Below are 18,554 nucleotides of genomic sequence, written 5' to 3'. Positions count from 1 at the left end.
AGTCTTTAACAGCTGGTTGTATTTTTCTGAATCTCTCCCATGCAGCCTTTCTGTTACCATGTTCTCAGTCATCCCCCCAAAAAGGCAAAAGCTTTGGGGTTTTCCTCCTTGGAATTTAGGTTCTGCAAAAATATATTTGCAGAGGTGACATTTACTGCATGGTCCTTCCACAAGCACTGGCATCTTGCTCCTGCAGCTGGAGCTCGCTGGATGAAGCTGCTGGTCACCAGGGAGAGCATGGACCAGGTAGGAAAGAGGTTTCTGAACCACAGGTACCTTGAAGACACTAATGGGTAGAGCAGAGAAACATATACCATGCTTAGTTTGGCAGCTATGCTGCCAGATTTGCAGGTTTAGTAAATAGATTGCAAGTCAGGTTGTGTTCAAGAGGTTGGGAGGAGGAAGGAGGTCTATGGGGTTCTGTTCACTGGACTGGCGAGAGGTGGGCTGTCCATGTTATGTGTCTGGGAATGGTGATGGAAGGGGTTCCTGGACCTCCCTTGAGATGGGTTCAGGGCTTGTGAGGCTGAACATGGGGGTTATCGATGATAAAACTGGTGTTTTCTATAGTACTGAGAGCAATTTTAACAGAGCATGGTGAGGGCAAACGACATATAAAGGTACAAAATAATAATACAAGTTGGAAGACACAACAGTCTTGTGGTTCAGACAATGAATAGGAATCAGGAGTTCTTGGATCAGTTTTTGACTTTGCCACAGACTTGCTGTGTTGCTTTCAGCCAGCCACTTAATCTCTGCATCCACCATCTGTGAAACAGCAAGGCTTGGAACAGTTAGTGTCTCTGAAAGCATATACCTAATTTAGCTGTTATTAGGAAAGTTAAATATTAAGGAACTTTTACTGTATCATAGGATAAAACCATGCCACATCTATTTTCATTATGAGCTTTTTTCTTTTGCAATTACTTTTTTTTTTTTCTTTTTTGGAGGAAAAAGAATGTTTTCACTACATAAAAAGAAGTTAAGCAGAAATTCATGAGCCTTACTTGTAGACCTGATACTAAAATAGTCTGACACTAAAATAAGAGATGCACATTAAATGCCACTGAAAAGACTTCAGAGCTGATTGTTCAATAAAATGAAGCACAGGTCTGGACACTGAAAGTAAACAAATAACATCAGGCTCTGTAGAGATCAGTGTCCCCAAGCTGTTTGAAAAGCTCAGTAGCTTGTGTCTAAATGTACACACTCCTTATCCACTTGTCGACAGGCATGCTGCTCTGAATTCTTTGTTCAAATTTCCATTAATATTCTGTGTCAGAGAAGGGAAATAACTTAGATAAGATCAATTTTCAAACATGTTTCTTCAGGAAGGAACTAAAGAGTGATCATGAAAACTACCTCCTGGAATGTAAAAATTCTGATCTTTGGGAAAATAAAGAGACTGCTGTGTGACATGAAAAATGTCAATATATTTCGAGGACAGGTGAGTTTGTTTGCCAAACTTGACTTATTTGCAAACTTCAAGTCTGTCTTTTAATGTGCGCAGTCAGTTTGTGAGGAGGTGCTTCCAGATGTAGGAAGCACTGATAAACGTCAAAGCAATTTACACTATTTACATTATGAAACACGGGAGCTTCCTGTGACAGCTGACAGTTTGTCTGTGTAAGGGAGATGATGACAGGGACTTTTTAGAAGGTCAATATGGGTTTAATTCTATTTTTCAGTATTTATTAATACTACAGGAAGTGGTGATTACCTAGTTGAAGGCTGGAGTAGTACGTCTACCCAGCAGAGCTGAAGGGATGTCTCTTGCACAATTACATACACCTAAACTGGCAGGGAAGCAGGCAAGGTGTGGCCATACATGTGCCATTCAAAAACAGTAGTTTGACCAAGCCAACTCTTATCATTGTCGTTGTTCTAACTGATAAATTTCATAGCATAAAGGCAGCTTCCAAGGGGTGTAACCCTAAAAGGCACATCTCTCACTCCTCCCCCTCCGAGCCCTAACCTAGCAGTGTGAGGTAGTAATAATGACCCATAGCCTTTTTACAGAATTTCAAGTATTTTACCTGTGTTGTGTCTACATTGTCACATGCAGTGATGTGTCATCCCTGAAGCATTCATAGTGCTGTACTAAGTACCCTGTCTCAGCTATCCCAGCTTGCTCCCTGGGATTTTTTGGTGTGAAATACTCTTTAGAAAAAGGCATCACTTTTTTTCTCCACTGAGTATTTAGTATGGTCCACAGACAATTTCAGGCTGGTTATGAACAACTCCAGAGCAGTGTTTTGGGAACACTTGCTTAGAGATCTATAATGTATGCCTCTTTCCAAAAACTCCAGAAAGTATGCCTAGAATCAGTGGATCAGGGAGGTATTCAGTTGGAAAATCATTCACCTTTAATGGAAAAAATCACCTGTATTCTTTGGATGGCCTTTTGTAATGCAGGGACTGTTACAAACCTCAAAACCAGAGAGCTTCTTCAGCTTCTGAAATGGCTGCAGATTTGTACAGTTTTGTTCTCAGATGGTTTGGCACAGCTTTAGCAATGCAGAGCCTTGCTTCAAGGCTTCTTTGTATCCCTGCCTTGTCTATTGGGACAGATGTGCTTGGTGATGTCTTGAGCCTACCATGAATTAGTTGTGTACCATGCTGCAGTAGCATCATCCATGACATCTGTTACATTACTTCTCCTAATAGCGGTTATATTTTACACCACTGGAGCTAAGGCCTTGCAGATCTGACCTCTGCTTGTATCGTTCTGTGCAAACTTGGGTCTCCAAAGTCTAAAATGCATGGGATTTTTTTTTCTTTCTGTGAAAATGTCAGGAAGAAAACACTTAAAAAGGAGGCATAGTTTGAAGCTAATTAAATTAAAAACTTCAGGTGGATGTCTGCTGCAACTCAGGTCTCTGCTCAGAGTTGCACAGTCAGATCCTTTTCACTGCCCAGAGCCCTGTAGCATTAGACCAGGGACATAGAGGGGTTCCCCCTGCAGAAATCCCATTGCAAGTAACAGTTTGATTTGTACAGTAACCTTTCAAAGAAGTAGCAGAAGTCACTGCTTGGAAGGGACGACTAGACTTTACGTGATAGTAGTGTAATACACTTCAGAAAAATACGTTCTAATGGACCATAGAATCATAGAATCATAGAATGGTTTGGGTTGGAAAGGACCGTAAGATCATCTAGTTCCAACCCCCCTGCCACGGGCAGAGACACCTCACTCTCAACCATGTCACCCAAGGCTCTGTCCAACCTGGCCTTGAGCACCGCCAGGAATGGAGCATCCACAACCTTCCTGGGCAACTCATTCCAGTGCTTCACCACCCTCGCTGTAAAGAACTTCTTCCTTATATCTAATCTAAACTTCCCCTGTTTAAGTTTGAAGCCATTACCCCTTGTCCTACCACTACAGTCCCTAAGGAAGAGTCCCTCCCCAGCATCCTTGTAGGCCCCCTACAGATACTGGAAGACTGCTATGAGGTCTCCACACAGCCTTCTCTTCTCCAGGCTGAACAGCCCCAACTTTCTCAGCCTGTCTTCATATGGGAGGTGCTCCAGCCCTCTTATCATCCTCGTGGACCAGGTCTGATCTATTATGTCCTTTCTACCTACTTTCTCTTATATATATATGCTAAGCCTTAAATACCATATGACACTAAATCTACACTATAAGGCAAAAGGCTTCATTTTACATTACTCATTCAAAGATCAAACAAATTCTGTGCCTGATAGTGTCTCTGATGGTGGAAAGCAACAGAATATTTTAATTAACAAGCTAAAGCAAAGCATTAATAGTACATGTTATCTCACCAAAACCACAGTCGTCTCCCCTGCAGCTACAGGATTTGGCAAAAAAATAAAAAGCCATAGAATAATGGATTAAAGATGCTTCCCAGCCTGAAAGCTTTAGACAATACATTACCGAAATACAATTCTCAATAGAAATGTTAGGAGGAGCACCATCATTTAGAAACCTAGCCAGCAGACATCAGATTAATCTTTTTTTTTGCCTTTTTTCCCCTTTTTTTTTTATTTTTCTTTTTTTAAAATTTTTTTTTTTTTTTTGCCATTGCAGGCTGGCAGTTCTTCTCTCCAGATGTACCATTTGGCACATTAAGCAAGTCTTTTCTTAGAAGGGGAACCTATGGTTTTGCCGTGTAATGCAAAACACCAATGGAATCACTACATAAGCAAAATGCCAGTAATGGTATAGTGGTCCAGCCACAAACATTGGTATGTTAATTTTGTTTTATTTTTCCCAGTGTGTCATCTGTAGTACTGTATTTTGTATCAGGCCTATGGCTGGGCTGTTTAGTATCAGATTTTAAAGTAAGTTTTCAGCAAGAGGTTTAAGCTAGGAAACTTATGGATATGATGCTTAAAAAAACAGGAGGGGAGGGGAAGCTGTACTTAATATGGATCTGACTATCATTTTATCCTGATTTTACAGACCAGGCCGGATTTTCCGTTCAGTTATAGCTGTTCAAACCTTTCAGCTGCATGCATACACTTTTGATACACTGGGAAGCAAGTAGGTTACGCTAAGGTTGTGGCTTATACTTGCCATTGCTTCCTATGACTGTGCTTTCAAATAAAATTTTGATTTATTTCCAAGTAAGAAGATGAAAATAATTACAGCATATTCAGTTTGTATATGGAAGGCAGCAATTGGCCTCTCAATCCTCTATGCTATCTTAGTTCCCCGATGAATCATCAGATTGTTCAGTTCTTGTGAATGCAGCAATAGTAGCTCTTACATTGTATCTTCTATATTTTAGCTTACTTTCTGAATTTGATCTATACTATTGACATTATATGGAAATGAGAAAAGGTGCAAAAAAATTTGTTTTCCATTCCTTTGTTTTTCTGGCAGCAAAGTAGGGAAAGGTTAAATATTGAGGGGGTTTATCTGTCATCCCTCTGGTTTTGCATGCAGAAGCAGAACACGAGTTGTTCCTTTTTCATATGGCTTTTCTAGATGAGGGTGGGATTTAACCTACAACTTCTTCTGTAGACCTTGTTGAGGGTCATCCAAGGTGAGGGCTTTTTGTATTAAATGCCATTCATATGTACTGCAAGGCAGCCATTGCTTCAGTCTAAAGAGCAGGAGAAATCACTGGGGGAAGAAGGACGAGCCAAGGCAGGCACCCAAGGATGGTGATTTGCACAGGTCCAGGAAGCACATCAGCAGGAATATGATCTGGTTTTTTTTCTACATCCCCCCTGTAACAGTTAGGTTTGCTGGAAGCTGAGAAGGAATATCTCAAGGAGGATTGTTTTATTCTTGCTGTGTTTCTCATGCACCTACCCTAGGCATCTGCTGCTGGATAACGTCAGAGACAGGATATTGGGATAGCTGGTTGTTTGACCTAACCTAGCATGCTTTTATACAGTAGTTTCCTAAGATGGGATCTGTTTTCTCACCCATCTTATGTCAAGTAATCAGAGAGCATGTTCCCTTTTCTTACCGCCTTTGCCCTGCTGTAATTCTTCTGATGCCATTAGTCTTATTTCTCGTTTATGTTATAAGGGAATTGTGGCCGTACTCTCTCATCAGCCAGCCAGATACACTGAATTCCAAGGAGCGAGTGAATGGCTTGTGCTCCCGTGGCAGTCCTGCTTCTTGCTCCATTAGACCAGTCTGAAACATGTGAGGTCCTGAGTTCTCCAGCTTCTTCTGGTAAGGACCTTTGGGCTGGTCATTGGGAAGCATTCTCCAAATGATCACTAGTAGGCCTACTCTTTCCCCTGTCTGATGATTTTTGAAGAATCTCTGCAGTTCACATAAAACATTCTATTTTCCATTCCCTATATGAGGAGGGGGCAGCACTTCCCATGGGATCATAGCCACAAACAGCAGGATGACTACCTTCCTTCTAGTCTTGGGGCCAAGGGACAAAAAGGAGGTTGGCTATGCAAATAACAATTTCTTCCACGGCAGCTCTTTGCACTGGGGGAAAGGTTGTCACCCTGGGAAGACAGCTGCAACACTGCCCAGCCTGACTCCTGGTTTGGGTTCCTTAGCATTTTTCTGTTTGTTATAACAAATATCCTGTAATTCAAGCTCTCTGTAGGTGGGGTCGGACTCTGCTCAGTAGAGTTTCAGTAGATAGCAGGTTTCTTTATATTTAATATGACAGGTGTTTAGTTTTTAACTGGCTTCTGCCATTCACCATAAATCTCACCTTTCCTCCTCCCAAGTTAAATATGTCAGTTCTGGCCTTTGCCCATCCACACAGCCTGAAAATGACAGCTTCTGGTTACACACACACAAAGCAGTGGAAGATCAACAGTAAAAATAAAAAAAAGAAATGTGATTTCTGTCCAAGTTTCTGCTTAAATTAGGCTGTGTGGCCTTTCCAGTTTGATTAACTATGTAATTAATAATGACCAGGTGTGGCAGGGTAAGCACTTTATTCTGGATTTTTTTCTGTCCCATGAATGCTGGGAAAGAATGTTAGGAAGGCACTTAGTTGTGAGAACACATTCCCTCTCCTGTTGGTTCAATTCCTAAAATCTGGTCATGTTTTAAACCCCCAGGAAGAGGAACAAGCAAGATTCCATTATTTCTCTTTGGGCCTTAAAGGCTAAAGGCTGGAGGATTTCTGAAAGCAAGCTAATCCTCGCTCCTGGTCAGCCGCAGGAGTGAAAAGGATAGTGCTAATTCCGTGCCCTGTTTTGCTTTTTCTCTTTTCTTTTTTACTTTTCTCTTTGAAGCAAATGACCCAGAGCAAAACATGGCTGTGAAGGTTTACAACTACCCTTGGAGTTGAAGTGGAGAGAGTCACCACCGTGTTGCTGAGAGCTCTGCTATGCTGATAGAGCATGGAGGGGAAACAGGATATGTGTTCAAGGTAAACTACTTTTTAAAAAGTTAAATATAGCTAAATATTTCAAATCAAGTTTTCAAATACTAGGCTTTTCTCACTCCCATTTATGTTGCAGAAGGTGATCCCCTCCCAGCTGTAGGGTGCCTAGGGTGGAGGGATTGAGGTAAACTGTGAGGTTACCATGAGAATGTTTCTTCTTTGAGGCAAATACGTTAAATACAGATCAAGTTTGAATTGGCATGTGAATGTAACTCAAAGCACTGGCACTTCTTTACTCACCAGTATGCTATGAGTGAGAGTGTATCCATGAAAGAAATGTTGATTAGGCAATCAACCTGTGTAAGACTTTTCCCTGTGGCACATCATCTACTCTTTGTGTTTGCTATATTTTCATAAGACTTAGGTAACTGAACTTACATATTCTTCATTCCAAAGTCCATTCCTTTTTTTAATCCTTTTCAGTTTGAGGTAGCTTTTATGGCTGGCTGTCATCCAAATTGTGTGTTGAAGGCATTTTCAAGGAAACTTGAAGTTCTAGAGTGTTAATAAAGTGTTGCCTGCTAAAATAAAGCCAGATTGGTTCAACATTAATGCTAAAGAGTATGTAAATAATAAAGGCTGAAATGTCAAAACAAATAAAGATAATTTAAAAATACCACCGTGTTCAAGATATGTTGGTGACATTTCATGAGCTGTTTTAGTGAAGACTGTTAAAAACGATGAATTGCCGTATGCTGAATGTATCAAGCTTCCCTTCTGCTACTATTCATATGTCAGAAGACTTCTGTAGTTATTTTCCTCCAAAATGTTCCTGTTACATTATAGATGAGTACAGCACCTAGATCATTGTCCACAATTAATGCTCACTCTCCATACATCCAACAACATATGGTACTTCCTAAGAAGAATGAGTCCTTTCCTTAAGAGAGGAGTTAGATTAGTCTTTTATAAGGTTGGTCTTTTAAGTTAGTAATTTGTTTTGTATGCTTTTACAGCTATGGCACAAAAGCAGTGGTCCCTTTACATGAAGTTTCACCTAGACAGAAAGATGGCAAGCTTACTGATAGGACATACATACACTGTGGGCTTTCCCCTTTACCTCTGCCCCACATTCTTCTACATGCTTTTGTCCAAAATCCTTGGGGCTGTGGTCACGATGTGTAAAATGGGGTTGTTGGTGCTGTGTCCTCCTGACTTCTTTGGGATTATAATAGGCTACTTCGTGGAGACTAGCACAGAGATGAAGAGGAGAATGATTGTGGTGCTGGTTCTTGACCCACTGAGATCCAGTATTATGCTAGTATTATGCTAGTATGTCGTTGCTTTCCAGGAAACAAGAGGAAGAAGAACAGGAAGACTGGGCAAGTGGTTGGACTCGATTATATTAAGGGTCTTTTCCAACCTAAATGGTTCTATGATGCTATAAATGAAACCTTAAAAGGCTTTTCATGTATAAGCAAAGAAGCTGGGTTCCAATAGTATCAAGACAACCTTTACAACTTTTTTAAGATGCCTTAAAGAGCATGTAAAATTAAATTTTACACCAGCTTTAATATTCTTTCATAGCACTGGGCTCCACTGATATCAAAAGCAACTACCGAGTGAGGTTAGATTTGATGTAAAGAATAGCATTAGTTCATAAGAAAGGAAGGTGCTGCTTAACCACTGAAGTATTTTTAAAATATTCTTCTGTGTAGATTTGTCACTAATTATACGACATAAATTTAAGAGTGGAAATTTGGTTTCTCCATCATCATAACTTGCATGTCTAATATTTTGCACTGAGCTTTGGAATGCAGCCAAAGTGCAACTCTCCCTGGAAATTTATTTTTAATATAATTCCATTTTCTAGTTAAACATTTCATATGAAACATACTGAGCAAGCTAAAGAGCTTTGTTTGCAATACTCTATAGGCAGAAGATTGCCCGAGGACTTCCTTATTGAATATACCTTATCTTGGTAGGTATCCAGTAACAGACCAAGTTGGAGTGTAACGTACCTCAAGCTCTGTTTGATTTTCTCTTTTTTTCCTTTCTTTTTTCATCTGCAGCTACATGGATTAGAGCTAGTAAGATGTTGGTCTAAGCCACAAGAGTTTTGGAGACCGGAAATACTTGATTTCAGTAGTTGAATTTAAAGTTATCTGAAGGTAAATATCTCTTATCTAGACGGTGTGTAAATTGTGTATTCATCTGATTTCCTTTCCTTACTGGATATCATTTTCCCTTGGTGAGTTGTTCGTTTGGCTTCCTAAGCAGAACTAGACAAACTCCCAAATCACTTCATGCTTTCAGTGAGCTGTGTCACCTTTCTCTTTTTTATTTTCTTTAATCATTCTTTTCATGCTTCTGGAACAATTGAGCAGTAGTATTGCGAAAGTTTTACTATCATCCTCTGCATGCTTGTCTCAAACTTCATACCTTAAAATTAATGTGTTTGATATTCAACTATCATCTCTCTAATAATGCATGCTTCAGGGTTTGTGATTTCTAATGTGACTGCAAACATTAAATTTCTAATGATACCTTGTGTTGAATTAAGGGATGCAAACACTAGAATTGTGAATACTACTAGAGTTATGTACCCTTACCAGCCTGGGGAGTTGTAACCTACTGCCGTAAATTCTTATTCACATTTCCCAGAGATAATATGTTGGCCAAATCCTTTATTAAATGGCTATTGTCTGTTGCTAAATCATTTGTGTCGAGCCCAAAGCTGACTAATGATAGTCCAAGTTTTCAAAGAGTATGTGTGTGGATGCTACGCTTGTTGTGTGGGCATTTTTACAAGTACTGTGTGTGGATACACATGCATATTTGTTCTAATGGCAAGTAATTATCAGTAATATCAATAAATATCAGTAACATTAGTTAACCCAGTGCTTTCCTGAGGACATTTCTACTTTGAAAAGTCATTATGAAAAAATTTCACCTTTCCTCCATACCATTATTGTTTCATAACATACCATTATTGCTCCATAACACACCATTATCAGCAAATACCTGATAACATATCCCTATATGCGTGATCTTGTGAAAGAAATTAATATTTACTGCTTTTATTGCTGCAGGCATTGCCAAAGTGTGCGGCTGTCTCAGTTTTGGAATAAGTCTTGGCATTGTTAACTATTTTGCTACTGTGACTGCAAATCCTGCCTTTAATTTACCCTTGTTCTACCTTATTAGAAACAGGGAGTTGTCCACATTGAGTTGAGGGCAGAAGTTTGGCTCCATGAATCTCTGTTCCTGGTGGTGCTATGCAGGCCAAATTAAATCCAGCTTGGCTTCACTCAGAACCCAGGCTAACTTTTCTGACCTTGGCAACCGTAGTACCATGCTGCTCAGTGAATTGGTATGAGAAAGGGTTGATACACTAATGTTGCTGGGCTAACTGTATACTTTATGGTCATGCAATTAAAGTTGTTAAAAGAAAAAAAGAAAATTCTCCCAGCAGCACTAACTGGATCTTCTTGCAATCCCTACCCATTCTCTGTGTGTGCAAAGCTACTGGTTATGCATTTACTAGGATAAGAGGCATAGAAAGTACTGGATGGAAACACTTGTTTCATCACAATTTTTGATGCCCTTTCAGAACTATGAAATTAAGAGGCTGACACATCCTCCTTTGAAATTTGAGGTGAGGGATGGAGGTAAAAGGTAGAAGTTCTGTACCACCCACATACATTTCAAATCACTTAAAAGCAACAAGAATTTGGAGGGACTGTAGCAGCAAAGAACATAGCTGTAGTCTCAAAATCACATGAAACTATGACTGCTTTAAGGATCTGTCTAAAAATTCTTACTGTGCTGATGCATTAATTTACCAGCTGGTAGACTTTGCAAACCCTCATTTTCCATGTCAGTCATATGGAAAAAATGGGGTCAATACTCCAGTTCTGTGGACTTTTGAACTATTTTTTCCTACATGATGTAAGGGACAGTCTCCACTGCTGCAAGGCCTTCCTGAATAGGAATATTGATACACTTCCAGTTAGGCTGAGACAGCGATTCACTTTTTGGTGGCATTCGTGCAGTCTTCCCTGCCAAAGTTGTGCAGCTGCTTTGTATTTCATCTGGGAGTAGCATTTCCTTGAAACCAGTCTTCAGGAATTCAGTGTGTAACTTGGAGGGGGGGATATCCTCAATTTCATTAAAATCGTATCCAGGACTTTTGTGGAAGAAAAGGCTTGGAGAAAGGGAAGAAGCCAGCGTGCTATTAATGAAAACATTAGGCTTCTTGCAGAACGCCACTTTCCTTGCAAGGCAAACACTGAAAGGAGGAAGAAGTGATTCTTGGGTTTCTGATTTCTGTAGCCCTTTGAGCTGATTTGCAGCCGTGAGAAAGGTGCCAATATCTTTGTATTGTTTGGCAGAGAAAAGATTACCTTGTAACTCATCTTGTCTGGCTATGGCCTGGCACTGGATCATGACCAGGTTGATGGCAGCCTGACAGTTTTAAAAGAATATGTTGGCATTTTATGAAAAGGGAAGTTATTACACTTGAAAGGAAGTAAAAACAAAACCAGAAAACCTACGCTTGTCAGTTTTATGGCAGAGAGGCAGTAAAAATTCTGGCATGTTACTTCAGCCAATCCCTGCAACAAATTAGTGAACTAAATTGATTACAAAATCAAAGATGAATTTACATAAGCATTTGTGTTTTAGTTACCCTGCTGTTACAGATTGTCAGACACTCAGAAGAGTCAACTCCATGCCCCTTACAGTTAAAATTAGTTTACAGCCTAAATTTAGATGTATGGCAGCAAGAAGGGAGCATGGAAAGAAAAGAAGAGCATGGGAAGGGATGGGACCTCCTGGGTCACTGGCTCCAGTCCCTTCCAGTCTCAGGAAACCACATTGTGTTACCCTCTTTCAGACTGTGTTACGATCTTCTGACATACCATTAGATGATACAAAAGATGGGTGTTTAAATTTACAGATTTGTCCCAGTTCAGTGTAATTTTTGTCTGTCTCCATCAGCTCTGGGATTGGACCCACACTGAGGCTTATCACAAGTTTCTGCTGGTGGCTCTGTTTTACAAGAAGATGTGCTAGGGAGCTGGGGACTGTGGAGGGCAAAGGCAGCAACGTTAGCAAGCAGAGCATAAAGAATGAGGAGGATTCAGGGTAGCTTTTCCAGCGGCCAGGAGGAGCATGAAGTCAGAAAATAAGGTTTTCAAAGGTTATTTGTCTTTCTGTTCCCAAGCTGCTGTCAGAGGAGTGAAAGCAGATCGCTTCCCCCAAGTATGCCTACCCTACAGTGCAGCCTAGGATGAGCTAAGGAAGCTTGGGTGCTGTGGACAGAGCAAACTGGTGCCTGGGGAGCCCAACACTGTGCTGGCTGGGTAGCTTTCCATTCCTATGCTAGCTTCAGCACCCCTATGTTGTGCACTACCATCCTTGGAAACCCTTTCTCATGCCATCCTCCAAAACCCCTCAGCAAGTATCTTCACCTTCGCAGTCATGTGGGAGCTCAGTATGTGAATAAGGTGTAAAAAGAAGTTTTCCTTGGTGAGTGCAACAGCCTCAAAAGCAGTTGTGAATTATTTTGCTTTGCCAGTCAGAACGGTAAACTGCAACCACATGGCTTTAGCTCTGGAGAGGTCTGAGTGGAGTTCCTAGCATTATAGTGTGTTTTTACTCAGGCAACGTAGCCAAAGCAAACAATGAAACCAGACTTCTTCTTGTGGTCAGAAAGAAACAAACAATTTGTTTTGATTGAAGGCTCGGTGCTGTTGAGAGGCCTAAAGTTATGAGCAGCTGCATAGGAAGCACAATGACATAGACTGGTGGTTGCCCATACAAGTTACATCCATCGCAACTGAACCTACAGCGTGATGAGTAGCTGGAGTGCTGAGAGCAAGGCTTGCAGCTGAGAGAAGATCTGTCACTTCTGGCAAGAGGGAGGGCTTGCCCAAAGTGATCTGCTTTCCTTAATGCCAATTAATGTTTTTCGAATATTGAACACAATTACCTGAGTGGATGCCTATAATTTTCAGACTGGCAGTAATTTTCTACAAGAGTTAGGTATCCTGTTTTGGGCATGACGAACATGATGATGGGTGCATCGGGTCAGTAACAAGTCCTGTCACACCTTTGTGTGGCCAGAGAATCAGTATTATATGGCTCCATCCCTACAGTGCCTGCATCCTCTGGATAATGCAGCCTTGTGCTGTCTGAGGCTAACAGCTTTTTATTCTTCTTGAGACTGGTCTTCCTCCATGTCTGAAGCTGCCACTCAAAGCAGTTGTTGCCCCATCACATTTATTCTGCACAAATGGCACTGTGGTCTCCCATTTAGATAAAACTATGGAAGATGTAATATACATTTGCGTTTAAGAATAATTTTAGCTCAATTTAGATGATTTAGATAAGGCTGAGGTTGTATTGAAGGGGTAGACTTCTGTCTGCATGAGTCAATCTATTGTGTTAATCCACTGGAGTTTTAGATAAGAGTTAACAGTATCTGGGTATGAAACTCTCACAGACATTTTCACAGTTTTTGTGGTTTCCCAGCATATCAGAGCTGAAAGCCATTCCTGAAATTGAAAGATGGACTATTGTAAAGCAGTAATTGTGACTAACAGACCCCTGGAGTAAAGCAATAGAAGACACAGTGCAGTTGTTTCTCAGTGTCAGGACTCAATTGCATTGCATTTCACAGTAGAAGGTAATATGTTTGGAGTTTTCTATAAGGGATTATAAAAGGCAGTGTTGTGGGGGATGAAGACTTCAGAGAGGTAAAGCAAAGTCTTTGGGAGCAGATTGATTCTCAGCCCAGCTTCACTGATTTCAAATCTGTCCATTTATATTGCCTTCTCCAGACATACAGTCACCAATAGTGTAACTATCACACAGCAGTGTGGTGTGTTTTTACTGATAGACTTGCCCAAAAGAAGTGACTATACAATCTGTTCCTCCCTCTTTCAGTTGTTTTCTGCTTTCCTGTAACATGCTATTGAACCAAAGTGGGAACATTTGTCCATCCTCTGTGAACTCACTTTGCAAAGTTTTGCATAAACTGCAGTGAGTCGGGTGAACAGAGCTAAATATAAAGCTGCAGTAGCAGTTGGGCCTCCAACACTGGGAATGCACTTCAGCTTGTCTTTTAATGCTATAATTCTCCTTTTACTTGTTTATAATTACCTCCTTTGCAATATGAGCTTGAAATCATAATACTCTTGCAGTGGATTTCTGTTGTACTTGACAAGGGCAATATTGACCATGCAAGTTCCTTAATAGCTAATGATTTTAGGCCTAAGGCCTCCTCTTAGTATGTAATTCCCAAACCAGTTTTGCCATGAGCTAAGGATAAAGACTCTTTTCTGATGAGAAGCTTGCAGTCCTGTGTAAGCATAGTGGAAAAATTTTAGGTACTTATATATTTATTTTTTTGTACTGACACGTGTTTGGCCTAGTCAATGTATCTGTGAAAGATGTGTTCAGGTTTTGAGAGTCTGAATTTCACCTCAAGAACATTAGATTTTGGACTTTGCCTTTTATCATGGGGTTGGCGGGGAAGGAGGGGAGTATCTGTTCCTTAATGTCTCTGAACCTAATTTCCTGTTTTGCAGATAGGAAATTAATAACACTTCTTAACTATTCAGGGATATCGTTAAGATAAATATTTGAGCAAACAAGTAGCACTGTAATATAGGAGTCATATGTATGCTGAAATATGGTGAGCACCCAAGCACAGTTTGTCAAAATCTCAAGTTGTTTCATGAACGCAGAGGTGAGTAGAAGAATCAGAGCTGCCATTTAAAAGTGAGATTTGCATAAAGCCGTGTTGAAATTGCTTCCTGGGAATTTCTGCAAAAGGAATTTCTGCAGAGCTTGTTGTTAAGGAAGTCATGTTAGAAAATGTGCTGATTTTTGCGTCAAAGCCCTTGACAAGAACTAAAACACAAACAAATAAAGTATAGAATCTGAATTTACTTGCAGAGCTCTATCATCCACCAATTATCTGTCTGTCAGTCAGCTGTTTGTCTGTCCCTGTAAATCTGTGTAATGAAATATGGCCAAAATGAGCAAGAGCAGTGTATCAGGATGGGAATTGCCTGGTGGGCTGCCTTGCTGCTCCGGAATACCATCAAGCTGTTCAAATAAAGATGAGGTGGGACAATGTAACAGCTGGCGAAGACGAGCATGGGAAAGAAAAATATGGGGATGGGAGATGAAGAAGTGACTCGATGTGTTGGCATTCCTTTCTTTTCAGGGCAAGGACATGTGAAAGGGCTTGTCACCAAGAGAAAGACCCTCTCACATTCTATTGTGGTGAAACCTTCAGCCTCCAAATAATACAACAAGTTGTGTGTTTCCAGATGTAATTGGTGTACACAAAATCTCACACCACGGGAACCGGACTTTGTCTTCTCACCCCACAGCTTTTGCAAGTTGCAGATCTACTGTTTTACTTGGGCAGAGGATTGGGGGTTTTCATATATTTTCAAATGTGTGTTTCTGGTAAGTTGCTTTTCCTTTTAGCGTTAAATTATATGCAGGCTGAGATCCTTCTTTTGTAGTTGATTAACTGAAACTCATTGATAAATCTTTAAAATAAGAAGGTTTCCTAATTTCCATAGATTGACTTGGACTATGGGATTAGGAGACTCACCTTGCACCTCTCAGTGTCTAAGCTCAAACACTTAATTTAGTGTAAGCAAAGCTAATTCCAGGGAAAAAGTGGAACAAAGGAAGAAAATAATAGTATTTCTAAGGGAAAAAAAAGGTAATATACAATAGAGGGTTTTATCCATCTGTATTTAACATGAAAGCCTGTGTTGATTAAGGGCTTTGTGAAAAGTTGATTTTCCAGTTCAGCAAAACTTTTAGAAAAAATACTTGCTTCAGGTCAACTGCAGCTAGTTTCCCTCCCTCTTGCTCATTAAAATGAAAAGCAAGTGTTCCCACTTCATTCAGCCTTGAATAACCTGTTTGATCTAAAGCAGAGCTTCTCCCACAGCTAGGTCTTGGTCACTGGACTCAGGAGGAGTCTTAATTTCTGTGGTTGCAATGGCTCTTTAGGTCACACAAAATTAGGCCCCAAAACAAGGAACACAATCCAGGGTCCCACCCCTAGATGAATGTCAGGGCTTGTGAGATAAGCTTTCATCAGCCTCTCTTGAGGAGCAGCTTTGCTTTATATCAGATATCTGTTGAGCCACAGAGTGAGAGAGGATGTCAATCCGTAGCTGATGGAAAGGCAAGGTCAAGAAAACAAATCCTCCACCAACTATATAAAGCAGAACATTACCAAGTAGTACTAAGATGCTCCTTTAGAGCATAGAGCAACGTTAGCATCTGGATGGGTAGAAAGGGTCACTAGATTAGATTCACAGTTTGTGGAATAACTTTTCCAGATGTCCATAAATTGATTGTTTAATCACAGATATAGTTTGTTTTCCAGTAATAGTTTTGGTTAATTTTATTATAACGTATTTCATTTGTCAGTCTAGTGATCTTCAATGCTAGTAGAGTAGCTTCAAAATCAGAAGGGAGAAGGGGTAGTGTATCAAGAAGTGTGTCCAAACCTTAGGAATAGCACCACAGAGTCTCGGAGCTTACAGAGAAGGCAAGACAACATTTTTACAATATTTTTTGAAAAACCTGCCTTCTGCAAGGTTAGAAAATAGCTCGGCTTCATGATGAAGCAGTGGTGCTCAGGTGGTCTTGTCACATCCAGCTCCTTTGCTTTAGATGCGTTGGGTGTGATCACATGGGTTTGATATTATGCCCAAAAAGGTATGAGATCATACCCTGACCTCATACCATCTGTTTAACAGATGCATTTGTATGGTAAGGTGAACGGTTAAAAACCTGGCTCCACTTAGGTCCGTGGTATCAAGATTTTGCCCATGATTGGAGGGGGAGTTGGAAAAAAAGAAAAAAAGTGACCAAAGATAGATTTCCTAAATCACTGCTGGGAAAGCCTGTAGGCTTCAGACCCTCGCCTATTTACTGTGCTGTCATTTGGCTGATAGTTATTTGTGCTCAGCCCTTGGGCAGAGTATTTGATCTTTATGTCTAAATCTGCGTTTTGTTGATGCAGACTGTGAAGATAAGTAACCGTTGAAAGATATGGAGGAAATACAGCTCTTATGAAGCTATGAATATTACTAACTTAGCTGGCATTGATCACAATCCTGTTTGTACATATCTGTTCTGTAATGAATCAAGCAAAAATGTCAATGGCAGGTATTGATAAGTTTAATGTTCTGTTCACTGCACTAAACCAAATGGTTAGTTGATTTCCTTGTCAGCTGAATTTGCCTTGTTTTCTTTTCTCTTTAAACTCCCAGCGACACATAAATCATCCCTGGATTTCTTTAACCCACAGAATACAATTGTTGTACCCTCACTGAAATGTTAAAAGTAGTTTGTGGACTGTAACATGGCTGGGTGGGGCACTGTTCGGTTTCCAGCCTAAAATCTGGCAAGGGCTTCTAAAATAGAGTCCTCAATAGATTAAATCCAGCTGTTGCACAGGTGCACTGGGGCTGTGCAGCAAGGGAATTTACCCACTTAGAAACTTCTGCCTGTGTGCGTCATTAAACCAAGATATTTTTGGTTCTTAAATATATACTTTTTGTTTTTTTGATTAGGCAAAGCAAGTGGTCTTCATTAAAGCCACAGAGAGCAGAATGGTTTCATCTAAATTCATCCCTGTAATTGCAGAAAGACGAACCCAAGTATCATAACGCTCCAGTTCCTTCCCATCCTGCTCATTCAGCCATTCTTATCACTGGAAGTGAAGTCTACAAAATTTTAATTGCTTGTCTAATTTGACACATTAAGATCCAGTCTGCATTGAAATAGTTTATGTGGAGGTATATTTTATGGATTTATGCCATTGACTCTGAAAGAGCCATGATATCAGATTAAGAAATGGCTGAGGGAGTCAATTTAGAAGAAAAGTTGTTCTGAAGAAGCAGAATGGTGTGTTTACCTGAGTGATTTTATGTGCAGATCCAGACTTCCCTTGCCTCTGTAGTATTCTGTGGGGTAAACAGTGTTTATTGCACTTGTGATTGGAGCATAACTGTCATCTGTAATGGAAGTGGTGGAATCACCACACCTGGAAGTGTTCAAAACCCATGTAGACAAGGCCTTTAGTGATATGGTTTGGTGGTAGGCTTGGCAGTGCTGAGGGAACAGGTGGACTTAAAGGTGTTTTCCAACCTAGTTGATGCTATGATTCTATGTGTGATTTTTCCAGCCACTGCAGACATGGCATGTCCTCCTCTAACATAATTATTGAGAGAGACGCTGGCATATCTTGATACATCTTGGAACACAACATTACTGAACTTATACTCTAGGACATTCTTTCTGAAACTAAACTGATTGTCATCACTGAGTTTTCTCTCTGAATGTCCCACATCCTGTGAAATCACTTCCTGTCTTTCTGAGAAGTGAAAGAGGGAACTGCTTGGGAAATCCAGGTATTGCAATCCTGTTTCTTCTTATTGACTCTAACTGGAGGTGTGCAGCCAATAATGGTGGGGCTAATTGTAAGTTTTGCCATAACCCGTCCTGGCTTGAAGACAAGGCTTGTCAGATGCAACGTGACAACTCTTCCTCAGGTTGTAGCTATGGTCTGGAGGTATAAAGCTTAAAGATTAGCACTTCCATAATGACTAAGGGTGGAGAGAGGTTGAGATTTTATGCAACTGTGTTTTTATATACCACTACTTGCTCCCCTGAACAGGACAGGAGGAAAAAGCACATGCCTGTGAACTCCTTCTTTTT

General features: G+C 40.4%; 1 long non-coding RNA gene across 4 annotated transcripts in view; it reads left to right on the top strand.

The window, feature by feature from the left end:
• The first annotated feature begins 4,061 nt into the window (after positions 1–4,061).
• Positions 4,062–18,554, top strand: part of LOC115605000 — a 55,059-nt gene continuing 40,566 nt past the window's right edge. For 2 of the 4 annotated variants that reach the window (XR_003990468.1, XR_003990469.1), the window contains exons 1-5: positions 4,062–4,206; positions 5,504–5,653; positions 6,691–6,827; positions 8,718–8,763; positions 8,855–8,953. This is a non-coding gene — a long non-coding RNA (uncharacterized LOC115605000). Of the gene's footprint in view, positions 4,207–5,503; positions 5,654–6,690; positions 6,828–8,717; positions 8,764–8,854; positions 9,558–18,554 lie in introns of those variants that run through there. The other 2 variants (XR_003990467.1, XR_003990466.1) reach the window with 2 other exon arrangements.

Source organism: Strigops habroptila, chromosome 3 (assembly GCF_004027225.2).
Source record: "Strigops habroptila isolate Jane chromosome 3, bStrHab1.2.pri, whole genome shotgun sequence".
Taxonomy (NCBI): domain Eukaryota; kingdom Metazoa; phylum Chordata; class Aves; order Psittaciformes; family Psittacidae; genus Strigops; species Strigops habroptila.
This window is presented reverse-complemented; position numbering and strand designations above follow the sequence as displayed.